Source organism: Hyperolius riggenbachi, chromosome 4 (assembly GCF_040937935.1).
Source record: "Hyperolius riggenbachi isolate aHypRig1 chromosome 4, aHypRig1.pri, whole genome shotgun sequence".
NCBI classification, from domain to species: Eukaryota; Metazoa; Chordata; class Amphibia; order Anura; family Hyperoliidae; genus Hyperolius; species Hyperolius riggenbachi.
In genome coordinates, this window is record NC_090649.1 from 165,629,908 (window position 1) to 165,654,647 (window position 24,740).

Here is a 24,740-nt window from a genome sequence, read left to right on the forward strand (position 1 = left end):
TTACCTGTATTGTGTTGTCAGTCACCCGTTCTAGTCTGTGATCTTATGTAATATGCTGGCGCTATATAAAAATAATACTTTCCTACCCCATTTGAAACAAAACCAACACACCTGACCAAGCCTTTTCTAGGATGGTGATTTTGGACAGAAATCAAATGAAATGATGGGGCAGCCACATTCTCTATAAGGCTGTGGAGTCTGTGTCAAAGCAATTTTGGGGTACCTGGAGTTGTAAGTATCAAAGTGAGGGCCCTGAGTGATGATTTTTGTACCAACTCCACAAGCCTAGTAAGTATTAGACTAAGGAGTCTGGAGTAATTTTGGGTACCTGGAGTCTGAGGTTTCATAAACTGTGGATTTCAGATGTGGGGAAACAGCCTAATGAAATAAAATAGGCTGCATCCAAATCGCATGCAGGAAAAAAAAAAAAAAAAAGTGGTTTCAAAAAACTGCTTGGGTAATGTATTTCAATGGGCTGGTGCACACCAGAGCGGTTCGTTTTTTCCACAAACGCAAACTCGGGGGCTGCAGCATTTTTTAGATTTCTGAGGCGTTTCTGCCTCAATGTCAAAGTATAGGAAAGTGGAAAACTGCTCTGAAACACACTAGATCATAGCTGTTTTCCAAGCGTTTTTGTTACAGAAGCTGTTCAGTAACACCTTTACTGTAACAATATATGAAATCTGCTGCACAAAAATGCTAGGCATGTTTAGAAAAGCTCTCTAAACATGCCTAGAATCGCTCTGAAAATCTGCTTCAAAAACCTCTAGTGTTTTGCGAATCTGCTAGAAGTTTTTGGTGTGCACTGGACCTATCTGCAGTTTTTCGCAGCATGCATTTGAATCTCCATACTTGTGCACGGCACAGCAAAGGGAAACGGACACAATTCAGGAAATGGAAACGAATGCAGAAGCCCAGTGGAAATGTGCACTTAATCTTTTCAATATTTTGCCCCAGACACCATTCTTTCAACGCGGGAGTTTAAAGAGTAACTCCATTGAAAATGTTCTAAAAAAAAAAAAAAAAAAAAAAAAAAAAAGCTTAATTTTTACAATAAATATGTATAAATGATTTAGTTAGTGTTTCCCATTGTAAAACCTTTCCTCTCCCCAATTTACATTCTGAAATTTACCACGTGGTGACATTTTTACTGCTGACAGGTGATGTCAGTGGAAGGAGATGCTGCTTGCTTTTTTGGCAGCTGTTATTTCCCACAATGCAACGAGGTTCAAAGACAGAAAACTGTCAGCACCATGGTCCAGACATCCCACTGTGGGAGAGGTTTAACCACAATATCAGCCATTCAGAGCGCAGTGTTCTCCCCAGAATTTTGGCATGAAAAAGTAGCCGGGTGGGGTGAGATGAGAGATTGTATGGGCAGGTGCTTCTCTGTACAACTCTGCTTACAGCAGAGGAGGAGGTGAGCTGATAGCAGCCGGGTGCTTATCAAAACTAGCTGGGTGGAGGAGCACATAGGTAAAAGCCTGGGGAGAACACTGGAGCACTCTGATGATCCGTTTGTGAAACTGAAGAGTTCTCATGGGAAAGGGGGCATCAGCTACTGATTGGGATGAAGTTCAATTCTTGGTCACAGTTTCTCTTTAACGCCTTCAACTGCACAATGGATGGATAAGCTCTCCTTGCTTCAGCTTTTTTTCAACAACTGCATTTCAGACTGGTGTTCAGGGGAAACACTTGAGTGAAGTATCCAAATACACTGGACACCAGCCACTATCTCTAAGAACACTGTGTCCAACAGAAGTCAGTCACAGGAGGCACGAGTGTACAGTGTAAATTTAGACTGACTTTGAAATCGGATAATGTTGCATTGCAAAATGTCAGGAGAGCTTACTTTAAAATAGACAACTACATTAGAAACGTTTTCTTAAAGATTTCTTCAACAAGTAGATCAGTAACAAAACTGGAAATTGCAGCAGTTAACACTAGATTGCCAGAAGTATTAGGACACCTCTCCAAAGCACTGCCAGTAGTATTAAAACAAAGTGGAATTAGCAACTCAGTCAGGAAGTGCTAAGCCATGTAAAATCAGAGCACATTGTGCAGAATTTGCCATCCTTTGACTAGTCTGCACAGTGCCCCAACCTCAACCCATTTAAACACTTTTAGGATGAATTAAGAGTGGGGACCAAGTTCCAGGCCTTATTGTCTAACATCAGTGCCTAACCTCATAAATGCTACTGTGGAAGCATGCTAAAAATTTCCCTTAAAGTGGATCCGAGATGAAAAAATTACTATAGCAAGTGACTTGTCTATACATCCTATCTAAAGTTTAGATGTTTTACACAGCAAATCTAGCTGCAAACAGCTTTAACCGTATAGGATTTATTTCTTCCTGTGATACAATGAGAGCGGCTATGTTTTGCTTGTCATCAGCAACACAGGCAAATCTCCACCCCTCAGCCACTCCCCTCTCCGCCCCCTCTGAAATCACTGTATATAGTGCGTTTGTTTTTTGCAGTGCATGGGGCGAGTAGCAGTATATACAGCAGAGTAGCCCCAGTGAAGATAGTACTGTTGCCCCGGTCAGTATAGTTCTTCCCTGGGGGCCGACGATATACTTAGCTTCGGTGGCCGCTTCACCGTTACTGTTGCAATCTCCCGCTGTCAGGGGGCCATGAGCAGCGCACACTAGGATCCAGGCGGGCGGCCGATTCCCCTGTAACTGGCTCAATCTCCCACCACCAGCCACTACTGTGACCTCTGACCGCATAGCAAAGCGACCCGATGCGCCGTTATGACAGGACAGCGGGTCGCCTATCAGCATGCATACAGGGCTTCCTGTATGCGTGCTAATAGGCGACCCGCTGTCCTGTCATAACGGCACATCGGGTCGCTTTGCTATGCGGTCAGAGTAGCGGCTGGCGGTGGGGGATTGAATCAGTTACAGGGGAATCGGCCGCCCGCCTGGATCCTAGTGTGCGCTGCTCATGGCCCCCTGACAGCGGCTTCCTGTCTCCGCTCCAGCCGGGAGCGCCTGCAACAATCAGCGGCTTCCTGCCTCCACTGCAGCCCGGTGCGTCTCCACCAATCGGTGCACAGTGGGGCAGGCAAATGCAAATAAGTATGTGACGTGCCTGCTCGCTAAAGCTTAGCCCCATGGAGCGCCGAGGCGCTGGAAGAACTGGGGGCGGGGCTCTAGTAGTTTTATTAGTTTAAATAGTATTTCATATAATAAAAATAAGCATTTGGGGGAAGAAAGCCCCAGAAACTATATGTAAGGGGCACAAAAATGAAATCCGTAAAAGTTTGCCTCGGATCCACTTTAAACACATGCAGTAACATTGTGGAAAGCCTTCAAAAAAGGTTAGAGAACGGTAGTGAAAACCATGAATAAAAGTGCTTTGTTACAATTTTCGTTTATAGATTTAGTGTTTGCCCATTGTAAAATCTTTCCTCTCCCCCATTTATTTTCTGTAATGTATTACTGGTGGTGACATCTTTAGTTCTGCCAGGTGATCTGTATGGAATGTTCATTACTGAAGTTAGGATTAGGAACACACTGGGAGAATCGCATATGCGGTTTCCACTATGTGCTATGGGGAAAACTCATGGATGACACTAATCCCATGCAGCTCACTGGCTGTTCACCCTCCGAGTTGTCATTGTGCTGCTGTTGAACTTTAATGCTTTTGAAATGCCTGGTACACATGATGCAACTTTCCATCAGATTGATGGTCAAATCAATTATTTCCAACAAGTCTGAGCTGATTTCCTATCGTTTTTCTGATTGATTTTTCCAATCCTTTCTGTACAAAAACAATCAGAAATCAGATTGGACCTGTTGGGAATAATCGATTTGACCGTCAGAGAATACTGAATCATGTATACCACAAATAAAAAGTAGAAGCTGGTTACCGGTCTATTTTGAACACATTCTTCAGTGGGTTTGCGTTGTAATGCCTGGTGCACACTGTGCATTTTTACCTTCGAATCCTATTCCAGCGAGTGATCAGATCGATAATCAGATCTGATATCGTTTGGCTTTAGAAGAAAGCTAGCCTATGCATGTACGCAATTTTTAAAATTGCAGATCCCATTTCAGCAATTTGAAATCAAAAGGGCATTTACTCAGAACGCTAGCCAGTATGTTGATTGAGATTTTCCAGCATGCCTGATAAAGATTGTCTGAGAGGGGAAAAAAAAAAAAAGCTTGATTCGAAAGAAATAGTGAATCAAATCGAAATCATGATTTTGGACAGAAATCGCTCGATTCAATTTTTTTCTAAAATTGTTCAGGCCTAGCATAGGCTGCAGATGCCGATGGAAGCAATGCAAGTCTATAGGATCAGACAGTATCTGTACTCACTAGGCTCTATCGCATCTGCTCTGCCTTCACCTGTGGTGGTCACTGCTACCGCTTGGGTCGCCAAGTGCTGCAATGCGCATGGGAGTATGTCAAAAGCCTATTTAAAAAGAGAACCTGAACTGAAAATAAGTCAAAATAACACAGGTCATACTTACCTCCTGTGTAGTCTACTTAATCTTTCTCCTCTCCTGCATCCCATTTATCCACTGTGATCAATGGAATTCTCTGTCCTCTATTTTAAAAATGGCCATTACCCCCAACAGCTTCCTGGTCAGCACACTGTTAAACTGTAATATCACCCACTTGAGCCATAGGGAAACATGGACATTACCTTGCAAATTCAGTTGTAACTGACAGCTGCTGATCTATAATTGACAGCAACTGGTATATTTCAGTTCTGACAAAATATTGTCAGAACTGGAAGGAATCACTGTAAGAAGAAAATGCTGAGCTTCTGTGAGGAACTGACGGTGAGGTAAGTATGTAATATTTGCAGCTTCGTCACGTGGTTATTTTAAATAATTTTACTTGCTTCAGGTTCCCTTTAACTGATGGGGCTCCCTATTGGACATGAAGCCAATGGGAGTCATTGAGGATGATCAAACAACTGATCCCTTGCTGACTGGAATAGATTCCACCCATAGACTGCATAATAATCATGAATAGATCCCAGAAAGGAATCTAATGAAACATCAATTGAACCACAACGTTACACGGTCTGATGCAAGGCTACAGAGCACTGATCGGCCACAATCTTCCACTTGGTCCAAGCAATACTTCCTATAGGTTTTAGGCCAAAAGCGAAAGTTTTTGTGGCATCGATTCTCAGCAGATTCGATCACAGTGATCTAATCTGCCAAGAATCCAATAGGAAAATCCTGTGTATGGACTGCTTTAGCCTTTTACTGTATTGCAGGCTGTGTGCGTAATATAACAGATGTTTGATAGGAGATTCACTACTTTTAAGGAAATAAGGCAATTTTAATAAAATGAGATCTACTTACCTGGGGCTTCGTCCAGCCCCTGGAAGCCTATGTGTCCTCCGCCACAGCCAGTGGCCCGGGATCCCCTCTGTAAGCAGCCACCAACGTCGGCAGCCTCTGCGTATGTAGCTCCCAGCAACGTTAGCGCTCACACATGTGCAGAGGCTGCCAACTTTGCAGGGGTCACCTCCTGGGCCACCGGGTGGGAGTGGAGCTGCGGCGAGGGACATATAGGCTTCCAGGGGCTGGAGGAAGCCCCAGGTAAGTAAATCTTATTTTAATAAAATTGCCTGATATTTCCTTTAAAGCAGAACTAGTAAACATCAAATGCTGTGACAAAAAATCCCTGCACTCCATGTAGCATGAAAAAAAGCAGCATTTCCACAGAATTCACATCACATTGATTGAAGCGGACCAATGTGATTCCAGTCACTTCCAAAGCCTCACTGCAACTGATTAATTAATAAATGCTCTAAAAAAAAAAACACCTCATCCTCCAGTGTTCTCCCCAGAAATTTTTTCCAGCCGGGTGGCATGAAAAAGTAGCCGGGTGGGGTGCGACGGTGGAATTCAGGGCCGGTGCAACTCTGCTTACCGCACAGGATGAGGAGAAACGATGACACCCGGTGCTTACCAAAATTGGCTGGCTGAAGCACTCCTCTAAAAGAGCCTGATGATAACACTGAATATTGGTGTTCTAGTTGCATTTCATACTAGGGGTGATTATTGCATTTAATAGGTCGGTCAATTTCACGTATCATACAACGGTGTTTGTTGCACTCCATAAGGGGGGGGGGGGGGGGGGGGCGATTTTTGCTTTTCACATGGATGTTATTTGCTGCTGGGGTCAAGGGGTATTGCAGATAGTGTACAGGGTCAGTCAGTATCATACTAAATTATCTGCAATACCGCTGGAAAATAACATCCATATGAAAGAACATGCGAACTCTGCAAGCATCACTCCCCACACACTGCCCTTTCAAGCCACCTGCACACACCTTCAACACAGGATCTGTGTTCCATATTTAGGTTTTTGATCAGTGGGCTACTTTTAACAGACTTTGCCCAACTACCAGAGCCAAATTTGTACTTTTTACTGCTCTATGCCAACTTTTTACAATTGTAAATCAAGTAAGGTATATAAGCACTTCTGACAGACAGCATTCAGCACCATCCTCCATCTCCAGCAAGTCAGCTTATCTAAATTGCAGCTGACTGCAGTCATTGTTTGTTTTCCCAGGTCCCCTAGCTTGAAAGCTCTGCAGACTAAAATTTATCAGATAAAAAGTGCTCCTGCTCATTAGTGGACACATAGATCTCATACCAGTAAAAGGATGATCAGAGTTCCTGTGCAGTTCTCCCAGCATCAGAGGGGCTTGTGTTGAAGAGAAGCTGGAGAGGGGGGCGGGGCAGCAGAGCTCAATGCCGTGCACTGCCTGATGTTATCTGTGCTCTGAGTCGGCCTCGGAGCTATGTGGATTCGGAAAGGATGGGACTGGCTGCTGACATTCATGCAGCCAGCCCAGGACAGAGGGAACACATTGGTTTCGCTGGGTGTGAGAGAGAATCTGCTCGCAGCTTCAAGCTGTCTCCACACAGAGAGCCTCCCTCTCCCCACACAACAGTAGCCTGCCTGCACTACGCTATCACACTAGATGTGTATCGGACAGCCGCCTCCACTAGCTGAGCTGCCTACACATGTGAATGCATTGCAGACACAGGCAGCCAGCAAAGTGGGGCGGACTAGCAGAGTAAACACAGTACTAGGGAGAAGCTGAGGCTGTCAGGCTGACACTCTCCACGAGGGAGGGACTAGGAACTCGGCTCACTTCCGCAGTATGCAGAGCATGGTCCCGCCCCTTACAACCCGCCCAGCCAACCACAGTACCCGGAGGAGGTTACACAGGCAGAGAAGCCTCCTGCACTGTGTAGCAGCGGCTTTCGCTATTGTTTGAGACGGCCGCTGATGGAACACAGTGAAGCGCTCATGGCTGCAGTTTTACAGCACCATTTTTTTCTAGTACGTGAGGCAGGTGGGCGGGAGTTCAAAACAGCCGGGCGGCCCGCCCACTTAATTAGCCCTGGGGAGAACACTGTCCTCAACATGTGTCTCCATCACTACCACCTGTCTCATCCTGCCCACATTAGTTTCTCCATCACTGCCTCATTCTTCAGGACAGCACTACAGGAATATTTCTCCTGAATGCAGAGTGAGGTTGGCAAATCTCTGCCCTCCCCAAAACAAAGAAAATCTGAAAGCACTAAACCAGAATATGTACATGCTGATTTTTTTTTATTACACAGATCCATTTTTTTTTTATTACATAGATCTATAGTAGTCTGTGTTATATAAAGCTGCATAACCACATATATTCTGCCACCCACAAAAGCTGCTGTGGAATTGCTGAGGAATAGGACGCTCTGCCCATATACAATTACTACACAATATTAAACAATAAAACAGTCCTGAACTTTACAAGTCTCCCTTTACTGCTGCTTCTTTAACCACTTCAGTACCAGCAGCCTCTAGCTCCTTAAAGAGAAACTCCGACCAAGACTTGAACTTTATCCCAATCAGTTGCTGATACCCCCTTTTACGTGAGAAATCTATTCCTTTTCACAAACAGACCATCAGGGGGCGCTGTATGACTGATATTGTGGTGGAGGCCCCCCCCCCAAGAAACTCTAATGACCGTGGTACTCCTGGCAGTTTCCTGTCTGTAAACCTTGTTGCATTGTGGGAAATAGCTGTTTACAGCTGTTTCCAACTGCCAATAAAGCATGCAGCAGCTACATCACCTGCCAACAGTAAAAATGTCAGAATGTAAATCAGGGATTTAAAAGATTTAACAATGGACAAACACTGACTAAATCATTTATACATAATTATTGTAAAAATTAAGCACTTTATTACATTTTTTGGAGTTCCTCTCTAAGGACCGGAGACCACTAGTACAAAAAAAAAAAAAACCCCAGGGCTCCCCTCACGGACCTGCCGCTCTCCCATCGCTGAAACTCACTCGCTCAGCCGTTGCTATGACAGCAGAGCTTCATGAGCTAATCAGGAGCAGATTTCATTGGCTCCTGATCCTGTGATCAATGTGAGCTATTGAGATTATATAACCCCAAATTCAACACCACATCAAATTAATTGATTTCATAAGCAAAGGAGTGCATACATTTGCATAAAGCTGCATAAACACAGAATTATTTGCATCTCATTGACCATCTTTACTAGTGACAACTATACACCGGGCTTCATTCTTACAGCAAAGAAAAAAATTTATGATTCTTATATAAGATTCCTGTATACACAAATATATAATCACAATCAGATAGGTACTGTATATCTGATTTAAAAAGTACAGAGAATTTTTTTGTTTTGTTTATTCTTTTAACTACAGCTTAAATTCACCTGGAGTCTGTGCATTTTGTTCCAGGTACCCAAAATTGCTCTGGCTGACTCCACCTCCCTGGGCAGATCAGCACAAGATGAATAAACCTCAGCATAGAAAGGAGCACACCTCATTACCCATTATGTATAAAATATTCCAAAAGGGATTTAGTCCTCCCCTTCACCTCTGTACAAGCACAGTGTCAGTGTTCTCCCCAGGCTCTTTTAGCTGGGTTCTCCTCTAGTTTTGGTAAGCACCCGGCTGTCATCGGCTCACCTACTATGCGAGTTGCGCATAGAAGCACCAGCCCTGCATTCTCTCATCTCACCCCACCCGGCTACTTTTACATGCCACCCGGCTTGAAAACATTTCTGGGGAGAACACTGCAGCGTCATAGGCTCAGCTCAAACTATTCATAAAGGGCGGACATGTTAATACTGGGATGCCCATGCGAGAGCAACAAGGACATTTTTATAGTTTAGTTTAAAGGTTCACGGTCACTCTCTAAAAAATGTAAAAAAAAAAAAAAAAAAAAAAAAAAAAGCGAAAACTGCATGCTCTTATAAAAAGATTTTTTTTTAAAAGCAGTCAAGCAATACCCAACATCATACTGATGTAGAACAGAAAAATAAAATAAAAGGAAAGGTGAATGTATGCATTTAGCTATGACTGTACTCCTGTCTTTAGCCAGTGCAGTGAGGTTGCTATGATGTAGTGTCAAAATCAGTGAGTCAGAAGATTTTTTTTGAAGTCACTAACTGTCCCTCAAAGGAGCTCACAATCTAATCTCTACCATACACATGACAGCAGATAACATACCATTTGAGCGTCAAAAGTGGGGAAATTGTGTTTTTTTTTTTTTTTTTTTTTTTTTATGTTTTTCACACAGTGCTAAATTCGATGGTGTGGAGATTTTTAACAGCAGCAAAGCTGGCCAAAAACAGCATAGACAATATGGCCAGAGGCTTCTCTGATCACCTTGCAGCCCAACACGACATTCATGGCCATGCTCCGGTGTGTGGACAAGCGTGGCCACACTGCAAAACATGTATGCACAGTAGTACCAGTGAGCGGAGCAGGCATTCTTATACATGCACGGGAGTGCAACCGCACAAACCTATTTGAGGGTGGATTTTTTTTTTATATATAGCATCACCATCTTCTGTAGCAATGTACACAATTTTAAAGCGTAGCTAAAAGCGCTGTTGTGGTCCATAGTCCTCACAGGCCATTGTCAAATAGATTTTAAGGGTCCCAGCGCTGGAACAGCAATCTTGAGAGATTATCAAAAGGCTTCCCACTACTGAAGTATCTAAAAAAAATTTAAATTTAAAAATGTACATTTAAATTGAGCAATAAAATATACCACACTGTCAACTATAGTAAACAAATCATAGCTCAAAACTGTTATGGCTCATACTCACGGGCTGCAAAAGTGGCCTGTCGCCAGCACACGTGAGCATGTGCACGACAGGCCGGCGACAGCTCGTCGCCAGGTCCCTCCACATACACACGGCGGAGGGACCTGGCAAGTAATGCGGCGGAAGCTGTCGCTGTTGTTCCTCCCCCCCGCCAGAAGTTGATGGTATTCCCTGGGTGTTGCTGTCGCTAGTCCGCATACTCACGCGGACTAGCGACAGCTGTGGCAGCAACTGTCGCCGGGCGATTGACCGCAGCAACGCGCCTGTGCAACGGCTCATACTCACGGGCGACCTGTCGCCGCAACACGCGCGCGCCGCGTGTTGCTGCGACATTTGTAGCCCGTGAGTATGGGCCATTACAAACAATAAGTAACATTCAATACAACATGGGCCTGAACTCATACCAGAGAGCATGGGGAAAAAACTGCCAGTGTTGCCATCAACAGCAATATGGGGAGCATGCAATAAAATCACGATATTCATATTGCTTATGTAATGAGGCAGTCATTCCCAGCCCTCTGTTTATCCTTCCTGTTCCCATAGTCTCCAAAACCCGAGTCCTTATTAGTTTTGAAGGCAGTATAGACAAATCAATGCAAAGTGCTATTTAAAGAGAACCAAGACGAATAAATATCCTTTTTATACATACCTGGTGCTTCCTCCAGCTCCATAAGCCTGGATCGCTCCCACACCGCCATCCACCGCTGCCTCTGTGTCCCGTCACTTCGGCCAGTCAACAAAAGCGCAGTGCGCTCCCTCCGCACTGTGCAGGCGCATACGTACAAAACCGGAGGGAGCCACTGCGCATGCGTACAACTGGTCGCGTCCGGCGGAAGTGACGGAAGCTGGTACCGGCGATAGAGGCAGCGGAGGATGGCGACGTGGGAGCGATCCAGGCTTATGGGGCTGGAGGAAGCCCCAGGTATGTATAACATCTTTTCTCTTTTTTTACCGAGGCTTCATCTCTGGTTCCCTTTAACCTTTCAATTTTTGGACGTACCTCGTACATCCAGATCTGTGACTCTCGTGTGTTTCAGAATACCGCTGTTCACACCCCCGTCGCTCGTGCACTCTTCTGATTGTGAATGATTGCTGCTACTAGCTATCATTTACATAAATGTCGCTGAATTTTTTTTTTTTTTTTTTTAAAGAGACAGTGAGACCATTAAATTTTTTTTTTTTTTTAAGTTTTAACACCTACCAGACAATTAAAAACCCCTTGCGTCACCTAAAGTTGGCACAAAGATTCATTGACACCTGTAATGGCTGCCACCCATAGCGATCGGATGTGTTCACTATGGCAGCAGTTCAGGGACCCAACGCTGTATAGCTGCATCGAAAGGTTGTTGCCTAGCAATGCATCTAAACAGTACCGGGGTCCCCAATCTGTGTGCCTTAGTACAGACGCACAGGCTGGCGACAATGAAAGATGCCCAACTAGTGATGAAATATGGCATACATTGATTTTATCATTTTAACCATACAACCAATACAAACCAAATGTATTTTGAGGGGTTTTACAATTGTGGAACTTATGTAAAAACTAGGCGACCTAAGTCAGTTTAAAGATGGGCTCTAGGTCTGTTGCCGCCAACACATTACAGCGTGCAGGCGCGCGCACGCACACGCACACACACACACACACGTCCGGCCCGCCCTGCATCCTGTCCCAACAGCTGTCAGTGCAGGACACGCGCAGTAGCGCAAAAGCACAGACACTTATATTAGGTAGGATTAGGAAGGGAGAAACAAAAAAAAAAACAATTTTGGGGATTATACGCACTCCCAGGTATCTTCTCTTATTAGAAATGACACTACTGGTAGTGTGTGAAGCGCAGTACAGGCTACTTTCACTTGTACTGCAGATCAGAGTGGGCCTACTCGCTCCAAAACTAAGCCAAGTGCCAAGTCCAGCCAGCAGAGGTATCGATCTACTAACAATATAGATGAAAGTGGCTTAATATGACTGGTTGCATTTTGAAGAAAAGCTTCATGATTGGCTCAAGTGTGAGCAGAAAGTTTTGGAGGACAAGTGCTGCAAGTCCCACCCGCGGAGGTATCAGAGCCACTCAACAGGAAGTGAGTGGCTGCCCCTATTCAGTGACTGCTGCAATTTTGAAGGTGTCCTGTATACTGTACCAGCAATATGTCCAACTTGGCTATGCAGCTCTGAGGTGTAGTCCACCAAATGTGCAAGTGCTTGTACTGCACCTCTAATGGGAGGACCGTTGGTCTTTTGCTGCAGAGAATGTACCAGGGTTCGCTGGGCCATTTCTAGGACAATTTCTGATATAGTAAACCACTTTTGCCAGTTCCCTTGGAGTTGACTATAACGAGATTATACTGTATATAAAATGACTACTCTTCTGTATGGTCATTTTGCACATGCAAACATCTATATAATATGCATGATTGCCGAATATAGTATATACACTTCACCATTAGACAACCACACAGTTGGTCATCACTTACTCCAATCAGTGTGCAGAACTCTTTTCCAATTTTTAGAAAACCCTAACATTTGATCAGATTGACCACAGTGGAAGAGACTACCTATTTATGCATTTTAAGCTCTATCGGCGCAATATACAGATCTCTAATAACTACCATTAAGAGATGAGTGCCATCTCTGTTTCAAAGCCAAGCACACACACTTTATGGTGGTTTCTGTAAAGTAGGCTATTCTTACATCGCTTGTCCTAGAAAGCAGTGTGAGAAGGAATTGATCCCTCTCTGATCAGATTCCAATCAGAAAGGGGTTGTTTTATTTCTCACAACGGGTGGCAATTCCCGTAATATGCTCAAGCCACCCAGTGCTATGGAGTCGGTACAAAAACTGTCCCACTCAGTTTATGAAACCACCTACTTCAGGTGCCAAAATTGCTCCAACTCCCGAATTCTCAGCCCTGTAGCCACCCTGTCTCAAAGCTCCACATTACCCCATGTAATCAACCAGACTATGGCAATAGTAGCAGTAATGAATTTGTGTCAGACTGCAGCCTTTTCACCAGAACTTTTGTCTTTGGAAACCACTAGGCACCAAATCCCTCTTGTGTAAAAGTTTTGGCAGTGCATATTTTTACAGATATATCATGCCACAATTTACAAATATATAATGCCAAAATTGCTGGGAAAATGCTACATGCGGAATGTTTGCAATCAGTGAAAAATGCAAATACAACACAATCGGCACACACAGTGTGAGTAATCCCATAGGATGACTTGTGCTGCAGCAATTTGCTGATCGCCAGCAATCAGCAAAACGTGAAACATGAGCTGAAAGCAGCAGTGTGAATGAGGAGTAAGAAGAAAAAAAGAAAAAAAAAAAAAAACAGAAAAAAAAACGCTTCAAAAAGTTTCCTACTACAGGTTTACAAAATTGACAGAGTAGATGCTGTTACTGAAGTCTAATTATTCTTGGCTTGAACTGCTTTAGAAAATTAGGGTGTGTTCCTCATATAGGTGTTGTGATACAGTTTTTTGCAACGCATGCATTTTGAAATACATGAGGATGTTGAACAGTGTTGTGATGCAACGCATTCATAAAAAGGAACTGCTCTGCAAACTCCTACTGATCTTTTTAGCTGCAGTAGGGACTGAATCACACACCTGAAACAAACATGTAGCTAATACAATCATATTTTAGTCAGAAACACTTAATTGGCATGCTCATTCAGGGTCTACGCCTGAGATGAGAGTCAAAGGCTCAGCAGGACAGCCAGGCAATCTGCATTGTTTAAAGTGTACATGAGCCGAAGCTCTGGTACAAATTGAGGTACTTATCTAAAGAGAGGAAGCCTCAAGACCCTATTGAGGCTTCCCTCCCAGCTCTGCTGTCCCAATCGCTGAGCATGGCCCATGAAAGATTAGCTACAAGGCATTGACGCTAATCATATAGAGGCCACGCAGCCCCTCTTCTTGCAGCGTGGCTGCGAAGTAGCTGCGCGTGCCCGCCCACACATGGGCAGTAAGCCAGAGCCGCAGGCTCCGTTCTACTGAATGGCCACAACGCAAGTATAGCTGCACAGCCGATGTGGAGAGGGGCCACCAGACCACTGAGGGAAGCCTCAATAGAATCCCGAGGCTTCTCTCTCTTCAGGTGAGCATCTTATTTTGAGCCCAAGCTTCGGTATCGATTTACAAGGATATAAATATGTCTGCCTTCATATCCCTCTCAGTTCAGGTGTGCTTTAACCTTCCTGGCGGTAGGTACGCCGCGCAGGAGGTTCTCTCAGGCCCTACTGGGCCGATTTGCGCAATTTTTTTTTTTGCTAGCTGCGTGAGCACACCGATCGCCGCCGCCCCGCGCCGATACCTGCGTCGCTGCAGAGCCCCCAAACCGCCGCGCCGCCTGGCCTATTAGCGCTGAGGGGTGGATCGGGACTCCCTTAGACGCCACAACGTCCATGACGTCGGTAACGTCATCCCGCCCCATCGCCATGGCGACGGGGAAGCCCTCCAGGAAATCCCGTTCTTTGAACGGGATTTCCTGATCGCCGGAGGCGATCGAAGAGGGTAGGGGGATGCCGCTGCACAGCGGCCATCATGTAGCGAGCCCTGGGCTCGCTACATGATTTAAAAAAAAAAAAAAACGGCTGCGCTGCCCCCTGGCGGATTTTAATAGACCGCCAGGAGGGTTAAAAAGTATCAGATTGCCCAGCAACCCTCATGGTGAGCCAGAAATCCTAGGAGTGTGTACAGGGCTAAAAAGATCCAAAATGCCCTTACATCATATGCTCACTCCAACCTGAATAATGGCAAATACACAGTTTTAAGAAGACAAAGATTATTTTTTTTAAATCTATCCATGAGAAAACCTTTACATTTGATGCACACCACAAAGAGTGCCGATAAGTTCTCCCAACCCACTCCCCTAAATTTGGTTGTAATTTGTTCACTGTAGTCATAAAGAGTGCTATTCTGTATTGTAAAGTGCCAATATGTAAGATCACGTTTTTCTGTTCACTAACAGAACAAGAGTAGAGGTTTCAGAAGCTCAACCCCAAGCCATCATAAAGCTCCTGGTCTGCAGCAGAAGACTAATTCATACATGCATTGATGCTAAAACTGAGTGACAAGTGCTCCTCACAATAGTGACGTGATGTGCCACTTGCTGTGCCATGTAGTGGCAGAGAGAATATGCAGCATCTATAGGAAGCCTTTAATGTCAACTCCTGAAACTGTTGCTCATAATCATGAACACGTTTCGGCAGATCAGCAAATCCTAGCTAAAACGATTGCTGAGAAAGAGACATAAAAAAAAAACGTTGGGATTAGTATTTGGAGCTGGGTATAAACAGGCAATTGGCCAAAAGGTTTGAATGCTGTCAAACAAAATTGAGTGGACACCGAGTTGATTCTACAGTATTCTGAACACTGAGGAGACAGTTACACAATGGTAACCCAGAGACCAAACAGTCCTTGCAGTGGGTAAGACTTTGGTTTTCCACAGCTTAAAGTGAACCAGAGACGAAGCACCCCAATGTATTTTACCATATTTGTCAGTGGGAACATTAGAGAAAACGACCTACCCTGCTCTTGATTTCATCCTTCACTGCTCAGCCTGCTTGTTATCAGCCCTGAAAAAATCCCTGACTGAGCATTCAGTCTGGCTTTGCTCAGTAATTATAGCAGAGTCTTCTCTGATGTCTTCAAGCCCAACCCTTCTGGCTCTGCTACAATGACTCCGCTATAATGATTCCTGAACAAAGCCAGACTGAATGCTCAGTTTTCGATTTTATCAGGGCTGATAACAAGCAGACTGAACAGTGAAGGATAAAACAGAACAGGGTAGGCGTTTTCTCTAATGTTCTCACTGATATATATGGTACAATATGGTACAGTACATGAGGGTGCTCTGTCTCTGGTTCACTTTAACACACTGAGCACCTAGGATTTTTTTTTCTTACAATGAACATCCCCATAAGGGAGGTTTGTAATGCACTGTGCAGGTGGTGGGCCAGCAGGAGATGTACAGGAAGCTGTTATGGAGGTAAAGGCCATTTTCAAAATGGAAGACTGAGAATTCAATCAATCACAGTGGACAAACAAGGATGCGGGAAAGGAGAAAGATGAGTAAACTACAAGGGAGGCAAGTATGATGGGTGTATGTTTATTTTGACTTAATTTTCAGTTCAGGTTTGCTTTAACGATTCAAGACCCAAATGTCAACAGGAGAGGTCATGTTAGAGATGGTCACTGAAATGTTATTTTACATAGGTTGGAATTGGCCCAATCCAAATGAATAGGGAAGTATATTCACTGGTTATTTTCAAGCTACACCAGGAAAACAAATAGCATCTCTAGTCCATGGTATTTAGAGGCTTTGAAAAGTTGAGGAAACTTGAGAAAAAAAAAATGTGAGTGTGTTGAACCTTTGGATGAATGTGTGTGAAAGCAAGATTTTAGCTTTAGGTCAGGGCTGTGGAGTCGGTCCAAAAATCCACCGACTCCGACTCCTCAGTTTAGGATTCCACCGACTCAGACTCCTCGACTCAGACTCCTCTAATTTGCATATTACAATTTTGTTGATTAAAAGTATGTAACATGAAATTCGTCTCTTAACTGCCAACGCTTAGGAATTTTACAAGACAACTGAAGTGAGAAGGATATGTAGACTACTATATTTATTCCCTTTAGACTAAAACTAGTCCTTGGTAAGAGTACTTGTAAAAGGTACAAACCGGAACAAAGAACAACTATCAGGCCCTAGGCAATGTAAGTGTGGGTACATGTAAGAATGATGTGCAGGTACTCTGCAGGGGAATGAGGAGATTGTAAACAGACAACACCTCTGTGTTCAATGTGCACAGCATTCTCAGTGGATTCCCTGCAGCTCTGTGGGGAGTGCATATGTAGAGTATAGTACTACTGTGTAACAAAGTAAACCTGAGACAGATGAAATTAAAGTTTTATACATACCTGGGGCTTCCTCCAGCCGCCTTCAGGATAATCAGTCCCTCGTCCTCCTCCACCACCTGGATCTTCTGCTATGAGTCCAGGTACTTGAGCCAGTTGGGCGTAGTGCGCATGCACACACTCTGCCCCCAGGAGCATACTACACCTGTGCAGCACTATTGCGCAGGTGCAGAATGTTCTTGGTTGTGGGAGCGGCATGCGGCTGGACAGCGCTGACTGGTTGAATTACCAGGACTCATAGCAGAAGATCCGGGTGGTGAAGGACAGCGAGGGACTGATTAGCCTGAAGGGGGCTGGAGGAAGCCCCAGGTATGTATAAAACTATAAAACTTTACTTTTCATCCGTCTCAGTTACCCTTTAATTTGTAGTCACCAAACCAAATTTTAACAACAGATCAAATTATTTGATTTCATCAGCAAAGGGAGTGCATACATTTGCATAAATCAGCATCAATGCAGAATTATTTCCATCTCGTTGACCATCTCTATTAGTGACACAACTACACATCAGGCTTTATTTCTTACAGCATAGATGTTATTTAGTATATATATAAGAGATTCCTGTGTACACATCATATATACAGTCACAATCAGATATGTATATCTGACCTTGAAAATACGGGGACTGCTTTATTGAAGCAGCACAAGTAACTAATTTTGATTGGTTTATTTCATTTTTGTGGACTAAGCACAGCTATATATATATATATATATATATATATATATATATATATACATACACATTATTTTTAATGACTATTATCTGAGAAATAGAACATTTTATAATTTTCTATTTTAATTACAGTTACAAATTCATTAGGAGTCGGAGCATTTTTTCCCGACTCCAGGCACCCAAAATTGCCCGACTCCACGACTCCGACTCCACAGCCCTGCTTTAGGTTACTGCCTTGAGTTTGATCTAGAATGTTCAGCAGGTTTATGATAAGCCACTTTCAGAACAGTTTCTACTTTTACCGGTAATAAACATGTAGTACAATCTTAAAGTGCACCAAAGTTCTTTTAAAAACTAAAGCTGGCTCAATGAACAGGGGTTGCCCTTCGTTATAGTTCTAAATTCTCTACTATAAAACTGACGTTTCTTGCATTTCCCCCAAGGTTTAAACTGGATACAGCCATACTTCTACCTTTGCCTGCACAGTAAAAGATCTCCCACCCATCTTTCTTTCCCTTGCTAGTATGTATGCTCATATGGCAAGAGAAAAAGTAAGCAAGAATTTACATTACTGTGTTAGTGGGGATGGGAGGAGTATCAATTTGTTTCAAACTCAAATTCCAATGCAACTGCATGAACATTTAGGAATGCCTGAAATTTGACAGGGGACATTACAGCACTATACTAAGGAGAAGGATAATGCTGAACGTGAGTAGACAACCCTGTACATGGGGCCAGCTTCAGTTTATTACTGGTATCGTCACCATAAAAAAAATCAAATTTCAACAGCAACTGGTCTGAGTGTATTAAGTGATAAAGATGCTAATCCTGCATTCAAAACTTTCAAAAAACTTTTTCTGTTATGATTTGAAGTTATCACATACTTAAAGAGACTCTGTAACAAATTGTTTATCTTTATTTCTTCTATGCTATAAGTTCCTATGCCTTTTCTAATGTGGTCTGGCTTACTGCAGCTTTTCCTAATTGCACAGTAGCTGTGTTATCTCTGTTATATGATCTAATCTTCTCTCTATAGTCGGCACAGTCAGGCTGAGGCAGTCAGACTGGAATGTGCAGGGCTGCTTGTGATTAGCTAGAAGCTGTACACACCCCCTGCAGGCTCTGTGTGACTAACACACTCTGCTTAGCTGAGCCTATTAGAAGCTGGTTAGTTTGTTTGTAAACACTGCCTAAAACTGGCAATTACAAGCCAGGTTTGCAGCAGAGAATGGCAGAAACAGCACAGAGGGGACCAGGAGCACATAATGAATAGAATGGTATGCTTTTTATTGTAAGAATTTCAGAGTACAGATTCTCTTTAAGGAGCACTGGCCCTTTAGTAGTCTGTGTCAAAGAATTGCATGCTGGGGGTTCTTTTTATCTATAATGTATTCCTCCTTTTTCCTTTAGGGCCGGTTCACACGGACGGCAGGCGGCGTTGAGGCGGCCAGGAAGTCGCGTCGTCCTGTGACGTCCCGTTCGGTGGCGGCGGTACAGAGATCGTCGCGATCGGCGTTTCTCGTCCCCGCAGGGGGACATGAAGCCGCGCCAGCTAGCCGTCCCTGGACGTTGCATGCGGCTTCTAGGGACGGCCGAAACGATGCGTTAAATCGGGATCAGAACGCCGCGTTTATGCAATCGACGGTAATCGACAGTAACCGCGCAATGCTAAACGCTCCTATTCACTTGAATGGGAGAGTTTAGCCGATGGGTCCCGAACGCTTGACGGTAGACGCCGCCAAGCGTCCGTGTGAACCGGCCCTTATTTTCCTGCCTGCTGCTTATCTGAAACCTAATCCCCTAATCACTTGTGTTTACAAGCAAGGCTGAGGCGACTCAGCGATTGGAGGAGACAAGAAAAAAGTAAAGGGCAGAAATGACATCACGAGTTAGCCTTAACTGTGGGCAAAAGGCATGGCCCCCATCACTAACAAAATTCTTGTCATTTATTATATAACATTCACTGAAATCAAAACGTGGACAGTATAATACGTGTGTTATGTAAGTAGATCAAGTCTTTATCTACTTATATATGTGTTTTTTCCCTGGCATAGTATGGCTGATCCTACTGCTTTAAGGGGAACCTGCAGTTGAAAATAATTTAAAGTGTACCTGAGAAGAAAAGCATCTTACCGGGGGCTTCCTTAAGCCCCCTTGAGGCCGCTTGTCCCTTTGCCGACTTCTGTCCCCTGCAATTCGTCCCGAAAGCTTAGCCAAGTTGTGCTTTGTCGCATATGCGCAGCTCGGTCGAAACCCTGTCACGCTCCTGTTGCCATGAGCATTCTGTGCGGAACTGCTGCGCAAGTGACGAACGCTCCCAGCCGCGGGAGCGCAACGGGGAACGTGCGCAGCTGAACCGTGCATGCACGATGAAGCTTAACTTGGCCAAACTTTTAGGCCATCCAGCGGGGGGACAGGAGCCACCCGGGGAGACGGTGAGGGACTAGCGGCCTTAGGAAAGCCCAAGTATGGAAATTTAAAGAACTATAGTGAGAGGTATATGGAGGCTGCCATATTGGTTTCCTTTTAAGCAATACCAGTTGCCTGGAAGCCCTGCTAGTCTATTTGGCTGAAGAAGAGTCTAAATCACACCAGAAACAAGCATGCAGCTAATCTTGTCATATCTGTCAAAATTGTCAGAAACACCCGATCTGCTGTATGCTTGTTCAGGGCCTATGGCTGAAAGTATTAGAGGCAGAGGATTAGCAGGCTAGCCAGGCAACGGATATTGCTTAAATGGAAACAAATATGGCAGCCTCCATATCCCTCTTGCTACAGTTCTCCTTTAAGGAAATCTGAACTAAAGAAGTAGTGCCTCGCTATCCTCCCGTTGGGTTTCTTCCTGCTGCTGCACCCCTCCAAAGGGTGGCCAACTGGTACCATTGCATGGCCCTGGCTGCACATCTCTGATCGTGCTACTGTTGCCAGCCGAGTTCAGTGCATGCACAGTTCCAAGTTTTAAAGTTTAACTGAGTCAAAGGTCAGATACAAAATTAGATACTTACCTAACCACTAGGAAGCCTCAGGACCGTATTGAGGGTCATATTGGGACCAAGGACAGCCTCAATAGGATCCTGAGGGTTCCCTTTCTTCAGGGTAAGGGCTCGTTTCCACTCGAGCGAATCTGCATGCGTTTCCTGCATGCAGATTCGCTCAACCAATACAAGTGGATGGCGCTGTTTCCACTTGTCAGGAATTCTGTGCGGCTCGCTATGCAGAAAAAAAATCTGCACAGCAGAGCCGTCAGAATTCGCACGCCGCACACCCGCACGCGAATCGTCGGTAATGTAACTAAAAAGGAAAACCGCAAGCTCTTTAGTCTTGCAGTTTTCCCGGCGTTTCCGCGTGCGATTTCGTCTAAAAACCCATGCCAATGCTTGCCGGCATTGACATGGTTAAAATCGCGTCGTTAAAACCACGGGCGATTCCGCGTGAAAATCCGCATGGAAACGTCAACGAATCCGACAACCGCATGCGGATTCGTTGACGCGGTTTCCGCGAGCAAATCGCGCCGCTCAAGTGGAAACGTACCCTAAGGCCTGATTTTGAACTCGAGCATTGGCTAGGGTTAACTTCAAGTACTGCGCCAGAGCAGAATGCTTCCAGCCACAGCAGAGCGATTGAGAAGACACAGGGCCAAGCGCCACACATATGCAGAAGCCTGTGTCAGTAAAATTTAGATACGTACTTTGGTAGTGGAAAGTCTCTGGATGGTTAAGTGGTTTCCCATATCCTTTACAAGCCCACCATTCCTGTACTCTTCTGGCCATGCTACCAACCGTGGATAAGTCCAACAAAACCATTCATGCAGTCTTTACTGCGTGCACGAGCACTTCCATTGGGCATGCCCAAACCAATGTGTTCATCCACAAGAAACCTATTACACATGCTCTTGTCCAGGGATGGGCTTCCGAGTAATCACAAGTCTATAAGGACTGAAATTAGCAATTAAAATTAGCCTTAATTGCCGCATCTCTGCGGCTGGATAAGGGGTTATTTGCCCATAATTCTGCCATCCTGCCTGCGCTCCAAATAACTTGGACGCGATCTGAGGCGTTGCAAGCCTCACTACACGCATTTCCTCCTTCAAGCCGGAAGGAGGAAGTGCCCTGCGGTGAGGCTTGCAATGCGTCCAATAGGATGCGTGCAAGCTAATTGGAGCACAGGCAGAACGGCAGAATTATGGGTAAATAACCCCTTATCATCCACAGTGTTCTCCCTAGAATTTTTTTGCAGCTGGGTAGCATGAAAAAGTAGCTGGGTGGGGTGCGAGGGAGGAATGCAGGGCTGAAGCAACTCTACTTACAGAATAGAAAGAGGTGAGCCAATAACAGCTGGGTGCTCACCAAAATTAGCCGGGTGAAGCACCCGGCTAAAAGAGCATGGGGAGAACACTGATCCAGCCGCACAGCTGCAGCAATTATGGCTAATTTTAATTACGAAATATTCGAGTCCTTACGGACTCGTGATTACTCGGAAGCCCATCCCTGCTCTTGTCAAATAGATTTAGAGGGACCCAATATTGGAACAGTGGGCTGCAGAAAAATCTGGAAAGCCTATGGACTATTCAAAGGCTTCCTACTACTGAGGAAAGTGCTGTATACTTTTTTTTTCCTTTAACCTCCTCAGCGGTATGGACGAATATATATGTCCATCACCGCCGGAGGTCGCCGCTCAGGCCCTGCTGGGCCGATTTTAATAAAATAAAAAGCAGCACACGCAGCCGGCACTTTGCCAGCCGTGTGTGCTGCCTGATCGCCGCCGCTCTGCGGCGATCCGCCGCAAGCAGCGGCGAAAGAGGGTCCCCCCCAGCCGCCCGAGCCCTGCGCAGCCGGAACAAAAGTTCCGGCCAGCGCTAAGGGCTGGATCGGAGGCGGCTGACGTCAGGACGTCAGCTGACGTCCAGGACGTCACTCCGCTCGTCGCTATGGTGACGATGTAAGCAAAACAAGGAAGGCTGCTCATTGCAGTGTGGCTTCTGGGGTCGCCTGACTGGTGACGTGCGCTCCACTGACGCTCACACAGGAAGAGAGTTCAGGGCTGTATTGTGGAGCGCCCACGTCACAGTGATCTTCGGAAGCCGCACTGCTACCCGCGCGAGCGGTTGCTCGCAAGAAACTATTACAGCAAGTCTTTTTTTTTTTAAACAAAGCGCAAAGACTTGCTGTAACAGTTTCTTGCGAGCAACCGCTTGCGCGGGTAGCAGTGCGGCTTCCGAAGATCACTGTGACGTGGGCGCTCCACAATACAGCCCTGAACTCTCTTCCTGTGTGAGCGTCAGTGGAGCGCACATCACCAGTCAGGTGACCCCAGAAGCCACACTGCTATCCGCTCGAGCAGCTGCTCGCAAGAAGCTATTCCAGCAAGTCTTTTTTTTTTTTTAAACAAAGCGCAATCTACTTTTCTATTCACCGGAAGACTGCACGATTAGGTAATTACAGCACAGCCTGACACCCGGCACTCACTACTGGGGTAGTCTTATAAGACGACTATACCCCAACCTCTTTATTTTAACTGGAAAAGTTGGGGGGGTCGTTTTATATGCCCAGTCGCCTTATAGGTCGGTATATACAGTAATAAATTAAATTGAGTTCTAGAAAGGTAACAAATCTGGGAAGTGGCTTGAAGCTGCAAAAGCATTTTTGCCCTATTTAATAAAACTGCTTACAGGAAATCAAAGACCGTATAAAATAAAAAAAGTTTAATACATACCTGAGGCTTCCTCCAGCCCCATACGCACTGATCGCTCCCACGCGCCCATCCTCAGTATCGCCGGTACAGTGTCCCGTAACTTCCTCCAGTCGCGGGCAGTCTGTGCAAGAAGAGTGTGCCCTCTACGGATCTCTCCGGCAGTCACCAGAGCGATACGTCGAGAGCGCACTTCTCCTGCACAGACCGGTCACAACTGGAAGAAGTTATAAGACCCGATAGCGGTGATACAGAAGACGGAGAACAGCCACGTGGGAAGGATCAGTGCGCATGGGGCTGGAGGAAGCCCCAGGTATGCATACAACTTATTTTGTACCATCTCTAGTACACTTTAAACTTTGAATAATGTCATCATTGAAGTTAAGTTTATAGTTACTGTACAGTTTCAACATTTTCCCCAAGCTGAAGCTCAGGTACAAAAATTAGATACTTGCCCAAAGAGAGGGAAGCCTCAGGAGCCTTTTAAATTTTCCCTTAGTGCTCTGATGTCCCCTCGCTATGTGGGGCCACCAAGAAGAGTGGCGACAAGACATTGCTGCCAATCCTATGACGGTCATGCACCAAGTCTTTCATCAGGTATCAGCAGCTCCATGCTACTGCGCATGAACAGCCACACTCATAACAGGAGAGCAGGACTGTGGAGTTTGAGAGTCTGGGCAAATTTGGACCCCCGGAGTCGGGGTCATGGTTTCATAAACTGAGGAGTCGGAGTCAGGAGCCGGATGATTTTTGTACAAAATACACAGCCCTGTTAAATATTAGACTAAGGAGTCGGAGTCAAGGCCATTTTGGTTACCCGGAGTCGGGAGTCATGGTTTCATAAACTGAGGAGTCGGAAGATTTTTGTACCGACTACACAGCCCTGCAGGAAAGCATGGCCCCGATGTGGAGGGAGGCCACTGAGGGGTGTGGGGGTATCAGATCACAAAAGAAAACCTCAATACTTAGGCTTCCCTCTCCAAGTAAATATCTCTTTTCAAGCCTAGAAATATTTTGGGGAGAAGTGACCACACCTGTACCTGAAGGGCCAAGTGGGGTCAGCGCTTCTTCGCATGCGATTATACAGGTTGCAGGTTGGGCAACCAGAAAAGCAAGTACCCATTGCTTTGTTTACTTACACTAACTTGATACCGATATACTGCACCAGATTAAGCTTCCATTTTCCAAGTTACATTTTGTTTCCGCATATCACAAAAATCACAATCAGGATAACATCTTTCATTTTTTTTAACTACATGCTCGTTACAGGCTTGATTGAATCACTGACACCAAAACTACAACTAAGCAACTGGCATTACTAGTAAAGAAAAAAAA

At 45.0% G+C, this 24,740-nt stretch overlaps 1 protein-coding gene across 1 annotated transcript in view; it reads right to left on the reverse strand.

Annotated features, from left to right (window-relative positions):
• The window catches only part of KPNA4 (karyopherin subunit alpha 4), a 70,628-nt gene that overhangs the window by 45,041 nt on the left and 847 nt on the right, over positions 1 to 24,740 (reverse strand). The gene's annotated exons all lie outside the window — the stretch shown is intronic.